Source organism: Chrysochloris asiatica, unplaced genomic scaffold, assembly GCF_000296735.1.
Source record: "Chrysochloris asiatica unplaced genomic scaffold, ChrAsi1.0 scaffold00050, whole genome shotgun sequence".
NCBI classification, from domain to species: domain Eukaryota; kingdom Metazoa; phylum Chordata; class Mammalia; order Afrosoricida; family Chrysochloridae; genus Chrysochloris; species Chrysochloris asiatica.
In genome coordinates, this window is record NW_006408568.1 from 14,338,439 (window position 1) to 14,345,732 (window position 7,294).

A 7,294-nucleotide genomic window follows, 5' to 3' on the forward strand; every position below is an offset into this window, starting at 1 on the left:
GCCAGTGATAATGAAATTTAAACTTCTACCAACTTCTTCAGTCTGAAATTGATCAAACATGCAATCAAGACGTATTGATAATTACTGGAAATTGGAATGCAAAGGTTGGAAACAAACACAAAGAGTCAGTAGTTGGAAAACATGGCCTTAGTGATAGAAAGGATGCTGGAGATGGCATGATAGAATTTTGCAAGACCAATGACATCTTCATTACAAATATTTTTTTTAAAACATACATCACTGGTCCTCAACAGATGGAGTACACAGAAATCAAGCTGATGACATCTGTGGAAAGAGAAGGTGGAAAAGCTCCATATCATCAGCCAAAATCAGACGAGAGACAGACTGTGGAACAGACCACCAATTGCTCATATGCAAGTTCAAATTGAAGTTGAAGAAAACTAAAACATGAACACGAGATCTAAAATACGACCTTGAACATAACCCACCTGAATTCAGAGATCATCTGGAGAACAGATGTCATGCATTAGACACTAAAGACTGAAGACCAGAAGAGTTGTGGGATGACATCAAGAACATCACACAGAAAGAAAGCAAAAGGTCATTAAGAAGACAAGAAAGAAGGAAAAGACCAAAGTGGATGTCAGAGGAGACTATGAAACTTGCTCTCCAGCATAGAGATGCTAAAACAAATGGAAGAAATGAAGAAGTAAAAGCTGAACATAAAATTTTAAAGGTCAGCTCAAGAAGAGAGTCAAATAATATAACAAGAGTGCAAAGATCTGGAGTCAGAAAACCGAAAGGTGAGAACAGGCTCAGCATTCCTCAAGCTGAGGGAAATGAAGAAAAAAGTCAAGCCTTGACTTGAAATAATGAAGGATTCTATGGGCAAATTATTGAATGATGCAGAAAGCATCAAAAGGAGATGGAAGGAATACACAGTCATTGTACCAAAAAGAAATGTTCAGTGTTTAACCATTTCAAGTGGCAGCATATGATCAAGAGCCAATGATATTGAAGGAAAAAATTCAAGGTGCATTGAAGGCATTGGCAAAAAATAAAGTGCTGGGAATTGATGGAACACAACTTGAAATCCATTTTTTCTGGTTGGCTTGAATTGCAAGGTCAACGGTTTAAAATCACTGGCTGCTCTATGCTGTATGAATTGGAACCAACTCGATGGCACTTAACAACAAGAATTATTATTCTAGAGTTGTCTATTTCTTTCTTCAATTCTATTTAAAATTTGATTCATGAATTTTGATGCTCTTTCACTGAGAGCATAGATATTTATTATGGTTATGTCATCTTGCTCAATTGACTCATAATAAGATAATATCCTCCTTTGTCTGTTATGCTGTTTTTTTGCCTTAAAGTTTATTTTATAAGAAATTAATATTTCCACTCCTGATAATTTTTTATTGCTGTTAGCAATATATATTTTTCCATAGTTGATAATTAATCTAATTTTATCTTTGTATATAAAGTCTGTCTCTTGCTGACAGCATATTGAAGGATCCTGTTTTCTTATCCATTTTGCTACTTTCTGTCTCTTGACTTGTGCATTTAATCCATTGATGTTAAGTGTAGTTGTCAGTAGGTATGAATTGATCTCAGTCATTTTGCTGTGTATTTTTCTTGTGTGTGGTGTTGTTGGTTTCTTTGTTCCACATAATTTTCTGTGCTGAGTTCATTTAAAAAAAAAACAAAACATTTCCACATTGCTGCTGTTTGAATGTTTGCTAACTCTTCATGGTTTTCCCTTTTCTTGATTTGATATGAAGGCGTATTAATTTTCTTTGGGTTACCTTTCAGTTTATTTGTAATTTTCTAATCTTGATTACATTGTAGCTTGCTTCCACCATAGTTGGACCTTGTTCCTTTCTTCTTTTTTCCTGTTTAAAAATCTTTTAATTGTAGTTTGGGTTTCCATTCAACAATTTTTATCGATTTTGCTCCATGAAGTTGGTTGCAATTCCCTCAGTGTAATAATAGCACTTTCCCCACTTCCTCCTTCTTTTTTGCCCCTTCCTACTTTCTGAGCTTTGTTTGGGGGGACATGCTGCCTTTTTGGTGTTGTGTGGTTGATTGTATAGTTCATTGTTCTCTGGTGTTATTATTCCCTTCACAGCCCTGTCTACAGTTTGGCTAAAAGTTGACTCTTGATGTTGGATTTAATTCTAGACTTGAAAGGTGTCTAAGACCCATCATTTCAGCGATTCTACCAACCTCTAGCAGACCAATAAGTCTGGTCTTGCTTATGTTTTTGAAATCTGCTCCGTAATTTTTGTTCTCCCTTTTGTCCAAGACTTTCTATTTTCTTTCTGATCAAAGTGGCCAGTAGTGATAGCCAGGCACTACACAGTTCTGGTTTCCTGTAATGGAAGTTTGGTTCACATTGGACCTGATTTCCTTTTAATTTACAATTACATTCTGTATGGAATTATGTATTATAGGACAGTAGTAGTAGTGGTTACAAATCGGAGTGCAAACCTCAAGGTCAGCAGTTCAAAACTACCAGCTGCTCCGTGGGAGAAAGTGAGGCTTTCTGCTCCCGTAAAGATTTACAGCCTTGGAAACCCTGTATAGGGTCGCTATGAATCGGAACCGACTCCACGGCACATAACCACTACCACCACCAGTACTGGAAGAAAGAGGTTTTAGAGATCCCCTCACTCAGCCACTTACTTTGTAGTTGAGGAAGATCAAGATTTGACAGGAAGAGTGATTTGCCCATGTAACCCAGCTGTCAGGGGATGCTAAGTACTGGCTGTCACACTGTCTTAGCTGGGTTCTCTAGAGAAGCAAAACCAGTGAAACTTATATATGTATATATAAAGGGACGCATGTATATATGTAAGGAATATGTATATAATCAAGGAAATGACTTGCACTGCTGTAGAGGTAGGTGAGTCACTAGTCTGGGTCAGATGAACTAAGGCTGGCAGGCTAGATAGCAGATAGTCAGACAGGCAGGTTTGGCAGTTACCGACTCAAGTCCAATGAACTTGAGGTTGGAGGATGGGCCAGATGCAAGATCCAGACCCAGTAGAGAGCCAGCAAGCTTTCTTTGTTTGAGTGTCTAATATTTTGGAAGCAGGCCACACCCCCGAGAAAACATCCTTTCAATTGATTGGATGCTGATAGCAGACCTTATCATAGAGTTCATTACATCAGATTTCGTTATGGGGAAACTATGTCTCAACTGTCAAATCACTGAGAATCCTGGCCCAATTAAATTGGCACAAACGTTAAGTATCACACGTACTTAAACCTCTTTCTAACAGAAACTGTCTCATCTACCTTCCTAGGTGGTCATGTTTTGATCCTTGTGACTAAATCCCTGGTCCTGTTCAGTAGAGCTGGAGTCTTGGTGTGGTGCTGTGGGCTAATGTGTCAGACTGCAAAGCCATTTGAACTGCAAGGTCGGTGGGTCAAGCTCACTAGCTGCTCCTTGGAAACCATATACAGGGTCACTATGGGTTGGAATTGACTCGACGGCACTTCACAACAACAACAATTCAGTAGAGTTGAGATGGTCTCTTGACCCGTGAACAGACAATTTGTTGGTTGGTCCATAACCTTTGACCCATAATCTTAGATGATCATATTCTCTTCCTTAGGAATTTGAACCCAGAAATGGGAGCTGAAAATACTAATGCCATAATGCAAAAGGTGTTGGAGTGACCATGGTGAGTTCATGGCAGTTGGAATTGTGAGGGGGCATAGTTATAAATATATGAGAAAAAAACCAATAGAACAGATTCATGTGGACCTCACGAGAGGCAGAGGAAGTAGCTACGCTTCTACGATCCTGGGGATGTTCTGGTTCCAGCTATAGACTATTGGTTCCCAACAATTCCACTCCCCCTTTAAAAAATATTCTAGAAAATCAAGTTTCTTGAAGTATAAGTGACATAACATAAGGTTCCTTTTGAAGTGTACAGTTGAAAGCGTTCTGTAATATGAAACCACCACCACAATTAAGAGATAGGACATTTCCATCATCCAAAAAGTTTGGTCAACTACCACTTAACTCTAAACAAACTATCTAGCTTGGTTGTTATATCTATATTCATCTCTCGTTCATTAAAGATAATTTCAGCATCCATTGCTTGCCACCAAAGGTGGTTGTCTGGAACAGTAATTGAGTCAGGACTAGCTCTGGATCTCCTCCCCCTAACCCCTAGTTTATGTTCTATACTGCCTCCCTTGTTCTATACTTGTTAGTCCTTTGGAAGACCGGAACTGGGTTACCTAATTTGCTCTGTAGTTTTAACTATCTCAGCTGACCTTTGCATATACTTGGAATCTACTACAAATTCACAGAGTTTCATTTAACTATCATTAAACACAGAATCATGAAACAGTGTCCTTTTGGTGTGTCTCCCGACTGGAGTTGTTAAGTGCCTGTGCATAGGTTCCTACTCATAATGACCCTGTAGAGGGTTTCCAAAGATTTAAAAATCTTTGTGAGAGCAGAAAGCTTTATTTTCTCCCACGAAGTGGCTGGAGCGGTCAAACCGCAGAGTTGTATGGACTCACTATGCTCCTCTTCTTCTGTTTAAATATATCATTATTTAAAAATATTTTCAAGTGAACAATTTAAGTGCCAGAGGAGCTATTAATTCATTCAGTATTTATTATTGAAAGATATGCAGGTGGTGCTCATGTGCTGTGGAGTCGGTTCCGACTCATAGCGACCCTGCATAGGGTTTCTGAGGCTGTAAATCTTTACGGAAGCAGAAAGCTTCATCTTTCTCCCGCGGAACAGCTGGTAGTTTCAAACTACTGACCATGAGGTGAGCAGCCTGACTCGTTACCTCTGCACTACCAGAGCTCCTTGAAAGATACACTAGGCAGTGGGAAATAAAAGAAAACCATGTAATTTTGCGGAATTCAAACACAGGGCCAAGAGTCATGTAAGTGCTCTTTAAAGAAAGGTCACTTTGAAGGGGTCTTTGTTGTTGTTTATTGTTGTTGTTGTTATATACCATGGAGTCAGTTCCGACTCATAGCGACCCTGTACAGGGTTTCCAAGGCTGAAAATCTTTATGGGAGCAGAAAGCCTCATCTTTCTCCCGCGGAACAGCTGGTAGTTTTGAACTGCTGACCTTGTGGTTCGCAGCCTGATTCGTAACCACCACGCTACCAGAGCTACTCGTTTATTGTTAGATGCTGTCAAGTTGGTTCTGACTCAAAACTACCCTATCTGTATACAACAAATGAAACACTGTCTGGTTCTGCACCATCCTCACAATTGTTATGTTTGAGCCCAATGCTGCTGCCACTGTGTCAGTCCATCTCACTGAGGATGTAGAGAATGTGTAAAATTTCATCAAGAGAATTTAAGGGAATTACAATAGGCAGACAGATATGAGCAAGGTAAAAGGTTGGGTTCACAGGACAATGAACAGTCCAGGAGTGATGGAGATCTGGTGTGGCACTGTAGGATAAACCAACCACAAGATTAAAGGTTCAAATACACCAGCTGCTTCTCAGAAACCCTATACAGGATTGCTATGAGAAAAGACTCAACAGTACTTGAAAAAGCAACACAGGCAGATGTTTGGGACCAGTGGGAATTAAGTGTGGAAAGGCCTTGAATGCCAAGTTGAGACAACTTTCTTCCATCTTGAGGGCAATGAAGCAAGAGACAATGTGATTTAAGTAGTGCTTTAGAATCCCAGAAAACCTTTTCTAGGATGGATTTTCAGAGATGCTAACAGCGAAAATGCTAATTAGGAAATTGGAGTATGTGGATGGTACAAATAATTAAGACATTTGGCTGCCAACTGAAAGAATAGAGATTCAAGTTCACCTGAAGGCACCCCGGTAGAAAAATCTGTCAATCTACTTTATAAACACGAGCCACTGAGAACCCTGAAGAGCATAGCTCTACTCTGACATACGTAGAATCAACTCTATAGCTACTGGTTTAATTAGGTTATTGCAGTGATCTTTAAATGTCCGATGGAAGACTGTTAATGCTTTTCTTGGTGTGGGAACAGCAGCTGTGGGACTTGGGGAGTAAAGAGTATGCTGATGATAAACATAAAGGTTACAAAGAACTTTCACTTAAGGATCTCAACATGGCTATGAGAGGGCAGTTGATTGGTACACCCATTTTCAAATGAGTCAACTGAGACATAACAAGGCCCAGACAGTAAGCGGCAGAGGGTCCTGCTTTTGAGAACAAAGGTAGGAGGCTGCAGCCTAGAATGTGGGCTAGAGGGCACAGCACATGTGCACTGTTACCCTATTAAACTGTTCCTCTTGGTGCCAGAATGAGTTTTTATGGGCCAGTGGGGATTCTGATGTCTTTGGCAAAAGCCACACCCACACACAAATTGACATATAGAAATTCTCTGGATTTCTCTTTCTCGACCATTCGTTTAAACCACATTTTCTGCAGGCAAGTAAATTGCTGTTGTTAAGTGCCATTGAGTTGGTTTCAACTCACAGCAACCTTGTATAGGGTTTCTGAGGAGAGGCTGGTGAATTTGAACTACTGACTTTGTGGCTCAAAACCACCTTGCGGTCCAGTGCATTAACCCACAGTGCCAACACTAGGATAGCTTAATGCGTTTTGACCTAATATTTAGCTGTCATAGATGATTGTTACTTTCTTTTTCCCTTCAGACCTTGCTTCCTTTCTTTTGGTTTCAGTTTTCAGTATTGGTGAGCAACTTGCCTGCCGGCGTTGAGAATAGTTGAGGCTTTGTTGGTAGGGGACCTCGCAGATGTCCTTTTTGGTGAGCCTCCAAGCGAAGAAAATGGTTTAAGGTCTGCAACAGCGCCACCTGGTGGCCTTTAGGCCCTGCTAACGGTGGCAAATCTTCATTAAAAGCACAGGCTTCATACCCTGTATATATTTTTAAACCATAATTTGAGATCACAAAACTACATAATTCCCTCCACTGATGGCTTATGTTATTGGAAATAAGGAAAGGAATAAGAAGTATTTTTTTTTAAATATTTTATTGTGTTTTTGGTGATTTACCCAGCAGTTTCAACAATTTCTACACAAGTTATTCTGTGGCATCCATTATTTTCTTCACAATGTACGAACATTCTCAATATTTCATTTTAGTTATTCAATTTAAGAAGTATTTCCTTCTCTCCTCCTTCCTTCTGTTATGGGGTTTCTTAGGGAAATTGTTGTTATTAAGAGCCTTTGAGGGCCCAGAGTAAGTGGCGTGGCCACAGAGGACTAGAGTGGAGAGTGAAGCTACCAGCTGATAGGAAGAGAGGACATATACACAAGAACACTCACACTTGCAGATAATACCCACTTGACTTGGCCCCGATGATTGGATGATCAGAGCTCAAC